This window comes from Mobula birostris, chromosome 9 (assembly GCF_030028105.1).
Source record: "Mobula birostris isolate sMobBir1 chromosome 9, sMobBir1.hap1, whole genome shotgun sequence".
Taxonomy (NCBI): Eukaryota; Metazoa; Chordata; class Chondrichthyes; order Myliobatiformes; family Myliobatidae; genus Mobula; species Mobula birostris.
This window is the reverse complement of record NC_092378.1, coordinates 78,971,456-78,992,545: the sequence shown is the minus strand read 5'-3', so window position 1 is coordinate 78,992,545 and position 21,090 is coordinate 78,971,456. Positions and strand designations below refer to the sequence as shown.

The window sequence follows — 21,090 nt, the reverse complement described above, 5'->3', positions numbered from 1 at the left end:
ATCGCTACCGCTCTCCTCTTTTTCCACCCTCCCTTCTGCACTGCAGAGCCAGACTCAGTGCCAGAGATCCGGCTACTGCAGCTAGTCCCAGGTAAGTCATCCCCCCCAACAGTATCCAATGTGGTATACTTGTTGTTGAGGGGAATGGCCACAGGGGAACCCTGCTCTGCCTGCCCTTTCCTCTTCCCTCGCCTGACAGTGACCCAATTTCCTGTGCTCTGCTCCTTTGGCGTAACTACCTCCCTGTAGCTACGATCTATAATCTCCTCATGCTCCCGAATGATCCGCAGGTCATCCAGCTCCTGCTCCAGTTCCCTAACGCAGTTTGTCAGGAGCTGCAGCTGGATGCACTTCTTGCAGGTGTCGTTGTCAGGGACACCGGAGGGATCCCTGACTTCCCACATCCTGCAAGAGGAGCATTCTTTCTCCCTAGGCTTCCTGTCCCATGATCCTCTCCCAATCCTGCTTGCCAATCAACTTTCCAGCTCTTGGCTCCATTCCTCCCCCTCCTGTCTTCTCCTATCATTTCGGATCTCCCCCTCCCCCTTCCACTTTTGGAGCTCTTACTGTCTCTTCTTTCAGTTAGTCCTGACGAAGGGTCTCGGCCTGAAACGTCGACTGTACCTCTTCCTAGAGAAGCTGCCTGGCCTGCTGTGTTCACCAGCGTTTTGACTTATGTGACGTGCAGTTTGTTTCAAATTTCATGTCACATTTGTCACATGAATAAGTCACTGAGCACCTCCGCACCGTCTACCTTGAGCAGGACTTCTAGGTGTCCAAACATTAATTTTGATTCCTGTTCCAACGTGTTGGTCCATGGCCTCCTCTTTTCCCAACCACCTGGCTTCAGCTATCACCTTCCAGCTAGCCTCTTTCCCCACCCACCTTTTTATTCTGGCATCTTCCCCCTTCTTTCTCTGTTCTGAAGAAGGTTCTTGGCCCGAAACGTCAACTGTCTATTCATTTCCATAGATGCAGCCTGATTTGCTGAGTTCCTCCATTATTGTGAGTATGTTGTTCTGAATTTCCAGCATCTGCAGACTTTCTCGTGTCCTTGAAATTTGTTGTTTTACAGTAACAGTACAAAGCAGCAACATAGAAATTACTTTAAATTAGAAAATACATAAATAGTTCAAATAAAAATGTGTGACATGGTAAGGTTCATGGGTTTATGGACTTTTCAGAAATTTGATGGAGAAGCTGGTCGTTAACTATTCAGTCTCCTTTGTTTCCTCACCGATGGTAAGAATCTGAAGAGGGCATGTCCCAAATGGTGATGTTGCTTTCTTGAGCCACCAGTTCTTGAAGATGTTCTCAATGGTTGTGCCCGAGATGGAGCTAGCTGTGTCTACAGCCCTCTGCAGCCCCTTGTGACAGTGTGCAGTGGCACTGCCATACCAGACTGTGATGCAGCCAGTTGGAATGCTCTGCACATAGCACAATCCCTCCCACTTTCAGAAACCATATTGGTCTTGTTTGTTGGCCACTAAAACTGTAGCCAAGGGAGTTGCTCCGATAACCAGCAGAGCTGATGAGTTTGTGGGAGGAAATACGTTGCATTGAACTAAGCAAGTTAGTCTCCACAGTTGTCTGTGGTAATGAATTCCACAGGTACACCAACCTCTGGCTAAAGAAATTCCTCCTGACTTCTGTTCTAAAGGACATCCTTCTCTTTTGAGGCTGTGCCCTTGGTCCCAGATTTTGCCACAATAAGAAACATCTTGTCCACATTCACTCTATCTAGGTTTCAATGAGATCTCCTCTCATTCTTATAAACTCCAGCAAGTACAGGCCCAGAGCTGTATGTTAACTCTTTCATTCCTGAGATCATTCTCATGAGCTTCCTGTGGACCTTCTCCAATGCCAGCACATCCTTTCTTATACACTAATTTTGGACCTCTCCGAGACAACAATTCAGGATGAGTAGGCAGAGGGTGTTAGCTGGTAGAGTGGCCATTGGCCAGGACTTTGCACAGTCCTCTGGTAGTGCGCTGCAGTCTCCTCCCATGCCCCAAGTGTCTGCAGGCTGTTGGGTGTTGGGTGTATTGGCCATGGAGTGGGAGTTGATGGGCAGCGAAGCTTCTGCTGCCAATATTTGGTCCTTCCCCTTCTCTAACCTACTCCTTTTTATTTCCAAATGTGCTTCACCTGTAAAAATTCTGAAATGAAATTAGGTTTATTATCACTGACATGTTGTGAAATTTGTTTTGCAGTAGTAGTAGTAGTAGTGTAATACATAACAAAGTTACGATAATTTTATATAGTATAAAGTTGCTATAATTTACTACATAGAAATACAAAAAATAAATAGTGCAAGAGGAACTCCTACATACAAACCATGCTCTCTTTTCATTGTTGCCATCGGGAAGGAGATAGAGGAGACTTTGGTTCCACACCACCAGGTTCAAGAACAGTTATTACCCTTCAACAACTATGGCCCAGTTGCACTCACATCTACTGTGATGAAGTGCTTTGAGAGGTTGGTCATGGCCTGATCACTTCCTGCCCAGGCAAGGACTTGGACCTACTGCAATTTGCCTATCGCCACAATAGCTTTACAGCAGATATAACCTCACTGGCACTTCCCTCAATCCTGGATCACCTGAACTGTAGTAATACCTACTTAAGGCTGCTGGTTATTGATTACACCTCAGGGTTCAACGCAGTCATACCCTCAGTTCTAATCAATAAGCTCCAAAACCTGGACCTCTGTACCTCCCTCTGCAACATGTCCTTGACTTCCTCATCAGGAGACCACAGTCAGTACAGATCAGAAATAACTTCTCCTGATTGCTGGTCACAAGCTGCATGCTTAGCCTACTGCCCTGCTCTCTCTACACCCATGACTGTAGCTAAGCATGGCTCAAACACCATCCATAACTCTGCTGGTGACAGCCATTGTTGGCAGAATTTCAGATGGTGACAAGGAGGCATATAGGAGCGAGATAGGTCAGCTTGTTAAGTGGTGTCGAAATAACAACCTTGCAGTCAACATCAGTAAGATCAAGGAATTTATTGTGTAATTCAGAAAGAGGATGTCAGTCCTTAATGAGGGATCACAAGTGAAAAGGGTGAGTACTTTGAAGTTCCTGGGTGCAATATCATTGAAGATTTATCCCGGGACCAACATACTGATACAGTTACAAAGAAAGCACAACAGCAGTTATATTTCATTAGGAATTTGAAGAAAATAAATCTCAAGGTACTATATGGTGACATATACGTACTTTGATAATAATTTACCTTTAACTTTAAAAACTGAGGTAATGTTCATCGGTTCATGGTCCCATGTATACTGAAGCATTCACGTTGACCTGTGGTACTGAACAGATAACTATTACAAGTAAGTAGAGTTGATTTAAATAGGCTATTGAGATTGTTACAGTTTTGAACTTGAGTCATTCATTTTTAGTGCAAGGTGGATTTGTCCTCTGTTCCTGCATAATTCTTTCCGCTCAGCGTCGAATAGAGTGCTCGGTTTGATTTGCTGCCGCCTAGTTCTCTGCAAAGCCATCCGTCAGAACCTAATGTATCAGGACAACACAGCACTAGGTTTATTGTGTTACAAACACGACCTGAGTTAATGTGAAGTAGTAGATACCAGCAACTTCAGATGGTAATAAAACATGAGATTTCCCCCCTGAGGATCTTGGACCAACAAACACACTCCGGAATAATAATTCTATAGAGAGTACAGCAGCCTCATCAGTGCAGGAAATTGTTTCTATGGCAATAACCAGGTGCCCTGACTTTGTGAGATATTTTTCCATTGCAACAGTGTCCCATAACACTTCTACTCCAGTAATCTAATTATTCTAAATGTGTTTTAACAGCCAACACAAGAGATTCTGCCGATGCTGGAAATCCAGAGCAACACACACACACAAAATGCTGCAGGAGCTCAGCAGGGCAGGCAGCATCTACGGAGAGGAATAAACAGCCGATATTTAGAACCAAGCCCCTTAATCAAATGTTGGCTCAAAATGTTGACTGTTTATTCCTCTCTATAGATGCTGCCTGATCTGAGTTTCTCCAGCATTTTGTGCTTGGTCCAGCATCTGTAGGACGTCTTGTGTTTATAAGGAGATAGTTCAGCAGCGTTGCATAGGCCCATATCGGTGACTCATCGCAGTGATTCATTCAAGTGATCTCATTACATTACTCTGGAAAACGTCACTTAAGTTTATTGTTTGGAACTTGTGTATCTGATGCTATGTCTCTGATGCTGCTGCAAGTCATGAACATACATATACTTGTGCATATGACAATAAATTCCATTTAGATGTTGTCAATAATGGGCAGCTGTGGAACTTCAGGGGTAAGTGCCAGGATGGGGATCAGTGGGGAGGGAGAAATGGACAAATGGAATTGTCTTGACCTGAAACATCGACTGTTTTTTCCTTTCCGTAGATGCTGCCTGGCCTGCTGAGTTCCTCCAGCATTTTGTGCGTGCTTTAACTGCTTGGTGTTCATTTGTACTGAATCCTCTCAACTACCCCAACATCTGAGTTTCTGTCCTTTGGTCCCACAGAAAGTTAGTAATATAATAATTTGTTTTCATGAAATATTTCAAAATGCTAGTCAAAAGCAAGTTGGTGTGGTTTGCTGAAGAGAGATTGTTAGTGCTCAAAATTGCACACAAATGCTATTGACACTTCTTTGTCTGTGACTATCATTGGGATTGGTTCATTTTCATTAACATTAGTTAGTCCTCTGATGCATTTGCTGGTAATCAGGGGCTTTCTTGGTATGACAGATAGAATAAGCTAAATAGATTGTTTTCTAAGAGTTAATAAAATATGATAGGCATAGTATTTCATTGTGTCTGTGTAAATATTTTACGCTTGGTTTCCTTGTGTTCGTTCAAGCTTGCCCAGATATAAAGTGGATGGTGCACTCTGCTTAGACTTTGATCCTTTGCACAGTTGAGCAGAGAATGGACAGTTTCTAGTAGTCTCTGGTCACTGTGCAGTTGATCCTTTACGGAGTTGTGTAAAGTGGCCACTGAGTTTACATCCACTTTTGATCTTGGAAAGCAAACCATCGTTCAGACGACTGTGACCTTTGACTTCTGCGTGCCAATGCAGTGGTCCCTCGGGGGCTAACCAAAGACACTGTTTTCTTTGCAAAATTCTTTTTATGATCCAAAGACAATTCTACTCCAAGAACATTGGGTACTGCTGCGCTACTCCATCAGTGAACTTCTCGCTGATCGGAGCCGGCCGAACTGTTGTAGGGGTCAGCCGAGATATCGAAGGGGTCAAAGGGGCTAGTTGGGATACCAGAGGAGCCGGTCGGGATATTGGAGGTGCCCAACTGCTTTCAGAGGAGCTGAGCTGGCTGCAGACCGTATCGCTGCCAGCTACTTAGAAGCACTATAACCCCAGGAGATTGTCTTGGACATTTTACTGTGATCACAAGACTGTGTTGGACAGTGCTATTGTAAGTTGCCACAGTCCTGTTAACCTTGTCTGGTAGAAGGACAGGCAACATGGAAGTTCTGTAACCTCAGTTGTATTGAGAACTAGGCCTCAAGTCTCGGGCTTGCCTGCTGCTGCAGACCGGGTGAGAGACATGGAAGTGTAACAGCATGTTTGAGCTTGGCTGAGGCCTAGCCTCTCCTGATGGTACTGCCCTCTCGTGTTCGTGTGGTAGAATGACAGGTTGGATCGTGTGCATCTGTACACTCCCGGGAGACTATACATTGGATTGATGGACATAGTCACTCAGAGTCTTGGACTATATATATGTTCCTTTTTCGAGTGAATATGCTTCTTTGCTTGATATTTTTGAATTAGGTTACTTGCTATTTTTGAAGGTTTTGAACCTTGGCCCCAAGGGAATGCTGTCTTGTTCAGCTGCATCTGTGTATGGTTTGAATGGTAATTACATTTGATTTGAGTTGAGGAGAGAAGGCCCTGTGACCATTGCTGCCAGCCTGCCATGGTGCTCCTGGCATTGTTCTTGACACAGGGCACAGCAGCACAGGTGAAGGTCGAAAAGGTGCCATACTGAAACAAACCTCCTGCAGCTGAGAACCTTGCCACTCCTCTTTGGTGCTTTCCAGTCTGTGAGTGACTCTAGGGGTAAAAGAAAACCAGCGGAAAACGAACTGGTATTCAGCCAAGTTCCTCCACCTGAACCCTTCCCGTCTGTTTGCGTTTGACCTGTCTCCCCCATTTCTCGCTTCAGGTGCAGTAATTTTGGTTCTCATGCCACCAGGTTCTGGAACAGCTGTTGCCTTACAACCTTCGGGCTCTTGGAGCGGTGTGGATAACTTCACTCACTTCAGCATGGAACTAGCTCCTCAACTGTGGACTACTTTCAGGATCTCTGTAGCTCATGTTCTCAGTATTATTGTGTTTTTTATGTATTTTGTTTTTGTAATTCTATTGTATCTCTTTATTTTCCTGTGCCTGCTTGCAGGAAGATGAACCTCAAGGTTGTACATGGTGTACGTACTTTGATAATACATTTACTCTGAACTTTGAAGACATTACCAATAAAAGATTGGTGTGATGCCCTTGATGCTGCTGCATAGTCAGAGGCACAGAACAAGAAGAGGCATTTCAACCCTTCCAAACATTGATTGCCCTTTTACTCGAATCACCTTTTACATTCTCTCTATTCTTCCCTCTTCCTCGGTTTCTACCGCTTACCTATATACAAAAGGACAGTTAACCTACCATCACGTATGTCTTTGGAATGAGGAAAAAAATTGAAGAAATCCACGAAGCTACAGGGAGAATGTGTAAATTCCACTCTGACAACACCTAAGAGTCAGAGACAAAATCAGAATCAGGTTTATTATCACTGGCCTGTGTCATGAAATTTAATAATTTAGCAGCAGCAGTTCAATGCAATTCATGATAATATAGAAAGGAAAAAAATAAACAAGTAAATCAATTACAGTCGATATATATATGTATATTGAATTGTTAAATTAAAAATAATGCAAAAACAAAAATTAAAAAAAGCTGAGGTAATATTCATGGATTCAATGCCCATTTAAGAATCAGATAGCAGAGGGGAAGGAGCTGTTCTTGAATCACTGAGTGTGTGCCTTCAGGCTCCTGCACCTCGCTCTTGACGGTAACATTGGGAAGGGTCAAGTTTTGGGTGATGAAGGTCCTTAATAATGGACGCAGCCTTCCTGAGACACTGCTCTTTGAAAGGGGACCCTTAGAAGGCTATAACTGGCACACCAATCGTGAGTTGGAGAGCTCCAAGAGAGGAGATGACGTGCAGGTCCGGGACCGAAGTTTAAAAGGCCAAAGCTTTGCCGGAACTCGGCTATAACCGGAGCACGAATCATGAGTTACAGAGCTAGGAAGGTTCAGACATAAAAGGGAGACACTGCATAGCGGAGCAGTCATCAACGGAGTGGTTTGAGGCAGAGTGGTAGGGCTTTGGCTCATTTGGGCTTCAGCGAGGTAAGTAAGTAGGTGGACTTCATTTTTTCCATGCATTTTTTTTCCGGAGGATTAGAGAGCATGTCTGTAGGGTTAGTACTTTGCTCTGGGTGACAGATGTGTGAATCCTGGGAATCTTCCAGTCTCCTAGATGGCCACATCTGTGCCAGGTGCACCGAGATGCAGCTCCTGAGAGACTGTGTTAGGGATCTGGAGCTGCGACTTGATGACCTACAGCTTATTAGGGAATGTGAGCAGGAGATAAATAGGAGCTACAAGGTGTTAGTCATGCTGAGGCTGCAGGAGTTAGATAAGTGGCTGACAGTCAGGGAAGGGAAGGGAAGGACTTAGATAGTGGAGAGTACCCCTCTGGCCATCCCCCTCAATAATCGTTGTCTTGTTTTGGATGCTGTTTGGTGGGGGGGGGGGGGTGACCTGACAGAGGATGACCATGGCGATCAAGTCTCTGGCACTGAGCCTGGATCCGTGGTGCAGAAGGGAAAGAAGAAGATGAGGAATGCGGTAGTCATAGTCATAGGGGTTTCCATAGTGAGGGGAACTACAAAAGGTTCTGTCAGCCTGTTGGCATGGTGCGTTGCCTCCCAGGTACCAGGTATTGGATCGGGTGCAGAGAATTCTGAAGGGAGAGGGTGAACAGCCAGAAGTCTTGGTACACGTTGGTACCAATGACATAGGTTTAAAAAAATAGGGAGGAGGTCCTGAAGAGAGAATTCAGGGAGTTGGGCAGGAAGCTGAAAAGCAGGACTTCCAGGGCAGTAATCTCAGGATTGCTGCATGTGCTGCGTGCTAACGAGCACGAGAATAACATGATCAGGCATATTAATGCATGGCTGAGAGACTGGTGTAGGGGGCTGGGCTTCGGTTTCCTGCATCATTGGGGACTCTTCTGGGGGAGGAATGACCTGTACAAAAAGGACGGGTTACACCTGAACCCAAAGGGATGGCTGTTCGGGTGGGTTTAAACTAATTTGGCAGGGGGATGGGAACCGGAGTGATAGGGCTGAGGAAGGGGAAAACAGAAATAAATCAAAGATAGCGTGCAACAGTGATGATAGAAAGGACAGGCAGGAGGTGAGGCAAAATCATAGCCAGTGGGATGAGTTACAGGGCAATAGAGGCATGGTGCAGTTAAAACAGAAAGCAACAAATACTGGACTGAAAGTCAGGAATTCTGCAGATGCTGGAAATTCGAGCAACACACATCAAAGTTGCTGGTGAATGCAGCAGGGAGGGTGATGTCCTCCTTTTTTAAAGAAAGGGGCTTCCCTTCCTCCACCATCAACTCTGCTCTCAAACGCATCTCCCTCATTTCACGCACATCTACTCTCACTCCATCCTCCCGTCACCCCACTAGGAATAGGGTTCCCCTAGTCCTCACCTACCACCCCACCAGCCTCCGGGTCCAACATATAATTCTCCGTAACTTGGGCCACCTCCAACAGGATCCCACCACTAAGCACATCTTTCCCTCCCCCACTCTCTCTGCTTTCCGCAGGGATCGCTCCTTACGCAACTCCCTTGTCCATTCGTGCCCCCGTCCCTCCCCACTGATCTCCCTCCGGGTACTTATCCTTGTAAGCAGAACAAGTGCTACACATGCCCTACACATCCTCCCTTACCACCATTCAGGGCCCCAGACAGTCCTTCCAGATGAGGCGACACTTCACCTGTGAGTCGGCTGGGGTGATATACTGCATCCGCTTCTGATGTGGCCTTCTATATATTGGCAAGACCCGACACAGACTGGGAGACAGCTTTGCTGAACACCTACACTCTGTCCGCCAGAGAAAGCAGGATCTCCCAGTGGCCACACATTTTAATTCCACGTTCCATTCCCATTCTGATATGTCTATCCACGGCCTCCTCTGCTGTAAAGATGAAGCCACACTCAGGTTGGAGTGTCTGGGTAGCCTCCCACCTAATGGCATGAACATTGACTTCTCTAACTTCCACTAATGCCCCACCTCCCCCTTGTACCCCATCCGTTACTTATATACACACATTCTTTCTCTCACTCTCCTTTTTCTCTCTCTGTCCCTTGCCCATTCTCTCTCTGTCCCTTGCCCATCCTCTGGGTCCCCCCTCACTTGTCTTTCTCCCTGGGCCTCCTGTCCCATGATCCTCTCATATTCCCTTTGCCAATCACCTGTCCAGCTCTTGGCTCCATCCCTCCCCCTCCTGTCTTCTCCTATCATTTTGGATCTCCCCCTCCCCCTCCCACTTTCAAATCTCTTACTAGCTCTTCTTTCAGTTAGTCCTGATGAATGGCCTCGGCCTGAAACGTCGACTGTACCTCTTCCTAGGGATGCTGCCTGGCCTGCTGAATTCACCAGCAACTTTGATGTATGTTGCTGGACTGAAAGTGTTATATTTGAATGCACGCAGCATAAGAAATAAAATGGATGATCTTGAAATTCAGCTACAGATTGTCAAGTATGACATTGTGGCCATCACTGAAACTTGGCTAAGGATGGCTGCCATTGGGAACTGAACGTCCAAGGATATACGATGTATCAGAAAGATAGGCTAGTAGGCAAAGGGGGTGGTGTGGCCCTGTGAAGAAACATTAATATTAAATCATTAGAAAGGGATGAAATGAGATTGGAAGGTGTTGAGTTAAGAAACGGGAAGGGTGAAAGGACCCTAATGGTAGTTGTATACAGGCCTCCGAACAGCAGCTGGGATGTGGATAACGAACTACAGCAGGAGATAGAAAAGGTGTGTCAGAAGGGCAATGTCATTATACTTGTTGGGGATTTTAATATGAAAGTGGATTGGAAAAACCAGACCAGTACTGGACCTTGAGAGAGAATTTGTAGAATGTCTAAAGGATGGCTTTTTAGAACAACTTGTTGAGCCCACTAGGAGATTGGCTGTGCTGGATTGGGTGTTGTGCAATGATACGGAGGTGATGAGAGAGCTTAAGGTTAAGGAACCTTTAGGGAACAGTGATCATAATATGATTGAGTTCACTTTGAAATTTAAGAAGGAGAGGCTAAATTCCAATGTGCTGGTATTTCAGTGGAATAAAGGAAACTACAATGGCATGAGAGGGGAACTAGCCAAGGTTGACTGGAAAGAGACACTAGCAGGAGGGACAGCAGAGCAGCAATGGCTAGAGTTTCTGCGAAAACTGAGGGAAGTGCAAGACAGATATATTCCAAATAAGAAGAAATTTTTAAAGGGAAGAAAGACACTACCTTGGCTGACAAGTGAAGTCAGAGCCAAAGTAAAAGCAAAAGAGAGGGCATACAAGGAAGCCAAAGCTAGTGGGAAGATAGAGGATTTGGAAGCTTTTAAAAACTTGCAGAAGGAAACTAAGAAGGTCATTAGGAAGGAAAAGATGAATTATGAAAGGAAGCTGGTGACTAATATCAAAGAATATACAAAAGCTTTTTTAAGTATATAAAGGGTAAAAGAGAGTTGAGGGTAGATATAGGACCAATAGAAAATGATGCTGGCAATATTGTAAGAGAGATGCAGAGATGGCAGAGGAAGTAAATGCATATTTTGCAGCAGTCTTCACAGTGGAAGATGTCTGCAGTATACCAGACATTCAGGAGTGTCAGGGAAGTGAAGTATGTGCAGTGAAAATTATGACTGAGAAGGTGCTCAGGAAGCTTAATGGTCTGACGATGGATAAGTCTCCTGGAGCTGACGGAATGCACCCTCAGATTTGAAGGAAGTAGCTGGAGAGATTGTGGAGGCATTAACGATGATCTTTCAAGAATCGATAGTTTCTGGCATTGTGCTGGATGACTGGAAAATGTTACTCTGCTATTTAAGAAGAGTGGGAGGCAGCAGAAAGGAAACTATAGACCTGTTGGCCTGACATCAATGGTTGGGAGGTTGTTGGAATCGATTGTTAGGGATGAGATTACGGAGTACCTGGAGGCACAATGATAAGATAGGCCAAAGCCAGCATGGTTTCTTGAAAGGAAAATCGTGCCTGACTAACCTGCTATGATTTTTTGAGGGAATTACAAGCAGGGTAGACAAAGGAGATGCAGTGAATGTGGTGTACTTGGATTTTCAGAAGGCCTTTGACAAGGTGCCGCACATGAGGCTGCTTAGGCCCCATAGAATTACAGGGGAGTTACTAGCATGGGTGGAGCATTGGCTGATCGACAGAAAGCAGAGAGTGGGAATAAAGGGATCCTATTCTGGCTGGCTGCTGGTTACCAGTAGAGTTCCACAGGGGTCGGGGTTTGGACCGCTGCTTTTTATGATATAGGTCAATGACTTGGACGATGGGATTAATGGATTTGTGGCTAAATTTGCCGATTATACAAAGATAGGTGCAAGAGTGGGTAGTGTTGAGGAAACAGAGACCCTGCAGCAAGACTTAGATAGTTCAGGGGAATGGACAAAGAAGTGGCAAATGAAATACAATGTTGGAAAGTGTATAGTCATGCACTGTGGTGAAAGAAATAAATGGGCAGACTATTAGCTAGATGGAGAGAGAATTCAAAATGCAGAGATGCAGAGGGACTTGGGGGCCCTTGTGCAGGATACCCTAAAGGTAACCTCCAGGTTGAGTCCGTGGAGAAGAGGCAAATGAAATGTTAGCATTCATTTCTTGAGGTATAGAATATAAGAGCAGGGATGTGATGTTGAGGCTCTATAAGGCACTCATGAGGCCACACTTCAAAGGTTTCAAAGATTTCAAAGGTACATTTAATGCCAGAGAAATGTTTACAATATACATCCTGAAATGCTTTTTCTTTGCTCCAAAGGAACTGGAACAGCTCAGTCTTTCCATAGCTGATCCCTCATTGGTGTGAGTTCCCTCAAATTCCCCACAGTCCACAATCAGTTCCTTGGTCTTCCTGATGTTGAGGGCAAGGTTGTTGTTTTGACCCCCCTCAACCAGATGATCTACCTCTCTCCTGTACACCTTCTTGAAACTATCTGAAACTCTGCCAACAATAGTTGTATCATCGGCAAATTTATAGATGTGTTTGAGGTTTGCCTAGTTACACATTCGTGGGTGGAGTGAGAGTAGAGCAGTGGGCTAAGCACACAACCTTGAGGTGTGCCTGTAGCAATTGTCAATGTGATGGAGATACTATTTCCGATGTGCACTGTGGTCTCCTAATGAGGAAGTGAAGGATCCATTTGCAGAGGAAGGTACAGAGGCTAGGTTTTGAAGTTTATTGATTAGTACTGAGGGTACGATGGTGTTGAATGCTGAGCTGTCATCAATAAAGAATAGCCTGATGAAGGTAAAACTATTGTCCAGGAGATCCAAGGCTGAGTGGAGAGCCAGTTAGATTGCATCTGCACCTGAGACTTGAAGAAAATTTTATCTTTAGTTCTCGATCACTGATATGAATTTTGTTGTGCTAAATTTCAGAAAGTGCTTTTGCCTTATTGATTACCGTAGTCCAATTCAAAACTCTGATTTCAATCTGTTGATGCACGCTCTGGGTTTGTACTTGCTGGCATTTAGAACAATGAGGGGGATCAGAATCAGGTTTAATATCAACAGTATATATCATGAAATTTGTTAACAGAGGCAGCAGTACAATAATGTACATGATAAATATAGAAAAAATGAATTGCCTATATATATTTATATTATAGTTAAATTAAAAATAGTACAAAAACAGAAATAATAAAAAAATAGTGAGGTGGTGTTCATGGGTTCAATGTCCATTTAGGAATCGTATGGCAGAGGGGAAGAAGCTGTTCCTGAATCACTGAGTGTGTGCCTTCAGGCTTCTGTATCTCCTACCTGATGGTAACAGTGAGAAGAGGGCATGTCCTGGGTGCTGGAGGTCCTTAATGATGGACACTGCCTATCTGAGGCACTGCTCCTTGAAGATGTTTTGGATACTACAGAGGCTAGTACCCAAGATGGAACTGACTAATTTTACAACTTTCTGCAGCTTCTTTCATTTCAATCTTGTGCAGTATCAACAGCTCCCCCCTCGCCCCATATCAGACAGTGATGCCTCCTGTCAGAATGCTCTCCAGGGTACATCTGTAGAAATTCTCCAGCATTTTAAATGACAAGCCAAATCTCTTCAAACTCCTAATAAAATATAGCCACTGTCTTGCCTTCTTTATAGCTGCATCGATATGTTGAATCCAGGTGAGATCCTCAGAGATCTTGACACCCAGGAACTTGAAGCAACTCACTCTCTCCACTTCTTATCCCTCTATGAGGATTGGTATGTGCTCCTTCATCTTACCTTTCCTGAAGTCCACAATCAGCTCTTTCATCTTACTGATGTTGAGTGCCAGGTTATTGCTGTGACACCACTCCACTAGTTGGCATATCTCACTCCTGTATGCCCTCTCATCACCACCTGAGATTCTACCAACAATGGTTGTATCGTCAGCAAATTTATAGATGGTATTTGAGCTATGCCTAGCCAGACAATCAAATATATAGAGGGAGTAGAGCAGTGGGCTAAGCACACACCCCTGCAGTGCACGTGTTGATCGTCAGCGAGGAAGAGATATTATCACCAATCCACACAGATTGTGGTCTTCCAGTCAGGAAGTGGAAGATCCAATTGTAGCAGGAGGTACAGAGACTCAGGTTCTATAGCTTATTGATCAGTACCGTAGCAATGATGGTGTTAAGCGCTGAGCTGTGGTTAATGAACAGCATGCTGACATAGGTGTTTGTATTGTCCAGGCGATCTAGAGCTGTGTGAAGAGCCACTGAGATTGCGTCTGCCATTGACCTATTGTGGTTATGGGGAATTTGTAGTGGGTCCAGGTCCTTGCTGAGGTAGGAGAATATTCTAGCCATGACCAACCTCTCAAAGCATTTCATCACCATAGATGCGAGTGCTACTGGACAGTAGTCATTAAGGCAGCTCATACTACTCGTCTTAAGCACTGATATGAATGTTGCCCTTTTGAATCAAGTGGGAACTTCTGGCCGTAGCAAAGAGAGGTTGGAAATGTCCTTGAATACTCCCGCCACTTGATTGGCACAGGTTTTCAGGTACTCCATCCAGGCTGCCGCCTTGCGAAGATTCACCCTCCTTAAAGAAAGCTTGACATCGGCTTCTGAGACACAAATCCACAGGGTCATCGGGCATAGCAGAGATCTTCACAGCTATAGTTAAATTCTTCCTTTAAAAGTGGCCATAGAAGGCATTGAACTCATCTGGAGGTGAATTTATGATGTTGGGTTTCACTTTGTAGAAAGTGATGGCGGATAAACCCCTATGCCAGGGTTGCTGTGCATACGATGTCGCCTCCAACACCTCACTTGAGATTGTCCCTTCACCCTTGACATAGCCCTCCGCAAATCATACTTGGTTTTCTGGTTCAGGCCTGGGTTGCCAGACTTGAATGCCACAGATTTAGCCTTCAGCAGATGACGTACCTCCTGGTTCATCCATGGCTTTTGGTTTGGGAATGTACGGTAAGTCTTTGTGGGCACACACTCATCCACACAGGTTTTGATGAAGTCGGTAACAACTGCAGCATACTCATCCAGATTCGAAGATGAATCCCTGAATACAGTCCAGTCAATCGATTCAAAGCAATCCTGTAGACGCTCCTGTGCTTCCCTTGTCCATAGTTGCTTGGTCCTCGCTGCTGGTGCTGCAGTCTTCAGTCTCTGCCTATACCAGGTTGTAGAAGTATAGACTTTCCGAAGTGAGGGCATGGAATAGCATGGTAGGCAGTCTTAATGGTGGTGTAACAGTATTGTTTCCTCTGGTACTACAGTGATTTGTTGATGGTAATTATTTGGTGACTTTTTCAAGCTGGCCTGGTTAAAATTCTCCAAAATGATGGTGAAGGCATCAGAGTGTGCTGTTTCATTCACATTGATCACATTGCTCGGATCATCTAGAACCTGTTTGGCAGATCTGAATACAGATTCAGACTTATTAATCATATGTACATTGAAACTTACAGTGAAACACACTGTTTGCATTAACTATCAACAGGCCAGAGGGGGCAGCCCGCAAGTGTTACTACGCATTGTGTGCCAACATAGCATCCCCACAATACTCGGCAGAACAACACAGAACACAACTAAAAAAGCAGCAACAGCAAAATATGACTCTTTTCTCTCTGGCACAGACAGTCCTCCAACTGTAGGACAGATCCTTGGGTCACCAGGCCTCAGCTAATGGGCCTGACTTTCAAAGTTCCAAATGACTTCAGTTTGCAGTATTGCCCCCTGGACTAGCTGATGATGGGACTCTGGCGCAGTGAGGCCGTCGCTCTTCACTGCCTTGTTGGAAGCAGGAGCGTGATCTGCTCAAACATTAACCAAAATCTAGCAGGAATTTTCAGGGCCTAACTGAAATGTTCTATTGCATTGGTTTAGGAAATGCATGAACTATATTGAAAGGTTCAGTTTCATATATACATCAAAACACACAGTGAAATGTGTTGCAAACATGAGGAATTTTGCAGATGCTGGAAATTCAAGCAACACACATCAAAGTTGCTGGTGAACGCAGCAGGCCAGGCAGCATCTCTAGGAAGAGGTACAGTCGACGTTTTAAGCCGAGACCCTTCATCAGGACTAAGTGAAATGTGTTTGTTGTTGTGTTAGCAACCAACATAACCAATGAGCAACTCGTACGTATCGCCACACATTCTGGCACCAACACAGAATGCAGCAAGAGCCAACAAGGTCCGTTCCTCCCTCCCAACCGTGCACTTACACAGTCCTCTAATCCCAAGACATCCTCCAGTGGACTTGGAGTTGGACTCAAACATGCAAGCCTTGGGCCTTCATCTACCCCAGTGTGTCAGAGATTTGTGGATCTGGGCTCTGGCCAGTGGGCTTCTACTTACGGATTTCTGATAAACAATGAGACTTCCATTGCATGTGCAGTCTCTGCTGAAGCTCTCCAACTGGGCAAAGAGAGACTTCTTACAAATAAGGCCCCTCCACTCCTTGGAGGAAATTTTATTTTTGAATACTTCTGAGCCAGTGATGTGTTAACTTTGAATTGGGACCACAGAATAATAATCCATGCTCTTACTGAAATGGTGCTTTATTTACCAGGTAGATGTAACAATTTAAAAAATCAAATTATATTGTCAGTGATGAAAAATACTTGCCTGCATTAATTCATGGCTACATCTTGTAGATTGCTGCTTTTAATGTAGCAGTAATAGCTTTATATTATCCTCAGTATTTCTAGACACACAGAGATACAGTCAGGCAGTAACTCTAAAAGTTTGTAATGTCTTTGATAATCATTCAGTGCAGCCTCCAGCTAATGCAGTTCTGGTTGTCACAGCAACCAATGCTAATTGTATTAAAGCGATTTCGTCCGGAGCAGCACTAAGTTAGCTGAAGGTCTGGAGAGCGCAGTTCCAGCGAGCCCTGTGCTTACTGACTAATATTCAGCTAATACCAGAGGACATCATTTTAAGGTGATTGGAAGAGGGTATAGGGGGCGATGTCAGGAAGTTTTTTTACACAGAGAGGGATAGGTGCATGGAACACTCTACCAGAGGTAGTGGTCGAGGCAGATACATTAGCTGCATTGAAGAAAGTCTTAGATTGGCACATGGATGCTGAAAAGTGGAGGACTATGAAGGAGGAAGGGTTAGGTTGATCTTAGAGTGGGCCAAAGGGCCTGTACTATGCTGTGTTTTATGTTCATATTGTGGCATAAATGCTTCAGAGGTGTCCAAGATGATAAGGGACATAAATAGAGTAGATGGCCAGAGACTTTATCCCGGGGCGGAAATGACTAATACCAGAGAGCATAATTTTAAGGTGATTGGAGAAAAGTATTCGTGGCATGGTGGGGTGGGGATGTCAGTGAAAATTTTTTAAAGCAGAAAGGTTGGTGTGTGGAATGCCCTCCCAGGTGTGGTGGAAGGGGGGTAGATACATTAGGGGCATTTAAAAGACTCTTAGATAGCCCTGCATTTTTCTATCATCCATGTGCCTATGTAGGAGGGAAGAGTTAAATTGATGTTAGGAGTAGGTTAAAAGATTGGCACAACATTGTGGGCTGAAAGGGCCTCTACTGTCCTCACCCTATACTGGATCTTTCTGCATGACTTCTCCTGCACTGAAATGAGATGCCACCACCTCTCATTCTTCTACCTCCCCATTCTGTTTAAGCATTCGTTTACTTTCTCTCTAGGTTCTTTACATCTGTGTATTAGCATAAAACCAGCCATCTTCAGCCCCCCGCCAGTTTACACTGTAATGGTGTTTGTAAACAAAAGAGATTCTGCAGATGCTGGTAATCCAGAGTAAGACACAAAATGCTGGAGGAACTCAGCAGGTCAGACAGCATCTGTGCAGGAGAATAAACACAGTTCAAAGTATGTATGTGTCACCATATACTACCTTGCAATTCATACTGTTGCAGGTATTCATAGCAGAACAATGAGGTTGGGTGAGACTAGAACTGGCGATCATAGGCTAAGGTTGACGTTAAATGTTCAAAGGGAATTTGAAACACTTCACTCAAAGGGTGGTGAGAGTGTGGAACAAGCTGCCAGTGGAAGCAGTGGATGTGGGTTCAATTTCAACATTAAGAGAAGTTTGGGTAAGTATATGGATGGGAGGGATATGATGGATTATGGTTCAGGTGTAGGTTGATCAAACTAGTCCTGATGAAGGGTCTCGGCCCGAAACGTCAACCGTGTATTCATTTCCATAGATGCTGCCTGACCCGCTGAGCTTCTCCAGCATATTGAGTGTGTTGCTCTTATAGCTTTGTTTTGCTTAGTCTGCTTTCTGTGCCTGATTTTCTCCTTTGTCTTTCCCTGAAGATGTCCACCTTACAGTATTCCAAGAAGATCAGAACATCTACATCACCTCATCAAACAGACTGTAACACATGAGCTTTCATGGTGAGTGTGAATTATAATGCTTATCTGCTCTTGGGTCAAAACCTCGGAAACACATTTTATTACAGATGATTGCAACAGACCTTTGGAGAGTACTGATTGGTGAAGTAGACAGATATGTGGTGGTCGCAGTTTAACATAGACATTGTAAGTACTGCATGTTAAAACCATAAGACATAGGAGCAGAATTAGGCCATGTGACTCATTGAATCTGCTGCACAATTCCAAAAGTTCTCTTTTGATGCTTTCAAGAAATAATGGATCTGTACTCCCAGATCCCTCTATTCTATCGCACTCCTCAGTGCCCCAGTATGAGAACAGTTCTGAGCAAAGTCATTCATGGGGTAGTTCAGAAAGGGAAACCTGCATTTATAAAATGTACAGAATTCTGTGGGTGCCATAAAGCATAAGGGTAGAATTAGGCCATTCAACCCATTGAGTCTGCTCGGCCATTCCATCATTCTATCCCCCTCAACCCCCATTTTCCTGCCTTCCAACCATAACCTTTGACACCTTTATTGTAATCAAGATACTGTCAGCTTTAAACTGTCTGTTTTAAATATACCCAATAACTTGGCCTCCACAGCCACCAGTGGCAATGAAATCCACAGATTCACTACCCTCTGGCTAAATAAATTCCTCTTCATCTCAGTTCTAAGCCTGTACTTTCTAGGCAGAAAAAGAAGTGGAGTGGGGAGTAATGCTTGACATGATGCTTAGAACTGTTGCTGGTCAAGGTAGGTACCGGCAGCAACCAGCAACCACTGTTCCTGCGACAACATTCTGTGTATGTGCTCAGTGATGGTGTGGGCTTTGCCTGTGATGGACTGGGTCATAACCACTACCCTTTGTAGGATTTTCATTTAAAAGGCATTGATTTTTCCATACCAGACTATGATGCAACCACTCAATATAAATCTATAGAAATTCGTCCTAGTGTTAGAATTCGTGCCGACTCTCGGCAAGATCCTAAGGAAGTAGAGGCTCTGCGAAGCTTTCTTCTTAATTTTAGTTAATGTGCTGGGTCTAGGACAGACCCTCTGAAATGATAACACTGAGGAATTTAAAATTGCTAACCCTCTCCACCTCTGATTCCACCCCCATTGGCTCATGGACCTCCAGTTTTCTCCTCCTGAAGTCAATAATCAGCTCCTTGGTCTTGTTGACATTGAGTAAGAATTGTTGTTATGGCATCGCTCAACCAGGTAATCTCCCTCCTGTATGCTGATTCTTAACCACCTTTGATTCAGCTAACAACACCGGTGATTCAGCCTACGGCAGTGGTGTCATCAGCAAACTTATGTATGGTATTAGGGCTGTGCTTAGCTACACAGTCAGAAGTGTCAAGCGAGTAGAGCAGGGGGCTAAGCACACAGACCTGTGCTGATGGAGATCATGTAGTAGATGTTGCCAAACTGAGCTGACTGGCGTCTGCAAGTGAGGAAATCGAGGATGTAATCGCACAAGGAGATATTGAGTACAAAGTCCTAAAGTTTATTGATTAGTTTTGAGAGGATGATAGTATTGAATGTCAGGCTGTTACCGATAAAGAGCATTCTGATGTTTGCATCTCTGCTGTCCAGATGTTCTGGAGTTGAGTGAAGAGCCAAAGAAATGGCATCTGCTGTGGACCTGTTGTGCCAATAGGCAGATTGGAGTGGATCCAAATTGCTTCCCAGGCAGGAGTTCATATGTTTCATTACCAACCTCTCAAAATACTTCATCACTGTGGATGTAAGTGCTGCTGAACAGTAGTCATTGAGGCAGGTTAGCATGTTCTTCCTGGGCACTGGTATAATTGAAGCCTGCTTGATATGGGTGGGTACCTCAAGATTGTTGAAACAAGAGGTTAAAGATCTCAGTGAATACTCTAGGCAGTTAATCAGCACAGGTCTGTAGTATTCAGCCAAGCACCCTGTCTGGGCTGGATGCTCCCCGTGGGTTTACTCTCCTGAAGGGTGCTCTCAGGGGCTGAAATCACAGGATCTTCGGGGGCTATGAAAGTTTGTGTGGTTCCTCCAGGTTTTGGTGGTCAAAGTGAGCATAGAAGGAATTGAGCTCATCTGGAAGTGAAGCCCCATTGTCACTTGTGTCGCTTGATTTCACCTTGGAAAAGATGATAGTGTTCAAGCCCTGTTACAGCTGGTAAGCATCCTTCAGTGATTCTGGTTTAGTCTGGAATTGTCACTTCACCTGGGGGTTGGCTTTCTGGAGATTGTACTCTGTAACTTTGTTAGTCATTAGACTTCAATGTCTCTGATTTGGCTCTCAGCAGATTTCGGACCTCATGTTTCATCCAGGGTTTCTGATAGGCAAGTATTTGAAAGATTTTTTTGGGGACATGCTCATCGCCAGCTGTTTTAATAATGTCTGTGACAACCATGGTGTATTCATTCAGATCCCTAGATGAACCCTTAAACACGGCTCAGTCCACCGACTCAAAGTAATCCTGCAGCCGCTCTGCTGCCTCCCACAGCCACCTCTTTGTTGTCCCGATCTCTGGAGATTTGCTCTTTAGCCTCTGTGTGTATGCAAGTAGGACAACCATGTGAACTGATTTACTGAAATGTTGTCTGAGCTTGGAATGGTATCTTGGTATGATGGTGGTCTGGTGTGGTTGGGACCTCTGGTGCTACAGGTTATATGCTGATGGTAATTGGGCAGGGGCTCCTTCTAAAAAATCCTGGTGAAAATGCTCGACTTTGATTGAAATGCATTGGGGTGGACTGTTCCTGGTTTGGTGACAGCAGCATGCAGTGTCTTGCGTGCCTGATTAAGTCGGCCAATGGTGGTCAAGATCATGGAGAAGAGCTCATTTAGTAAATAGAACGATGGCATTTGATCA

General features: G+C 44.6%; 1 long non-coding RNA gene across 12 annotated transcripts in view; it reads left to right on the top strand.

The window, feature by feature from the left end:
• LOC140202845 (uncharacterized) overlaps positions 1-21,090 on the top strand; it is a 151,911-nt gene that overhangs the window by 83,906 nt on the left and 46,915 nt on the right. For 11 of the 12 annotated variants that reach the window (XR_011887214.1, XR_011887213.1, XR_011887204.1 and 8 more), the window contains one exon: positions 18,168-18,248. This is a non-coding gene — a long non-coding RNA (uncharacterized lncRNA). Of the gene's footprint in view, positions 1-4,442; positions 4,535-18,167; positions 18,249-21,090 lie in introns of those variants that run through there. The other variant, XR_011887211.1, reaches the window with a different exon arrangement.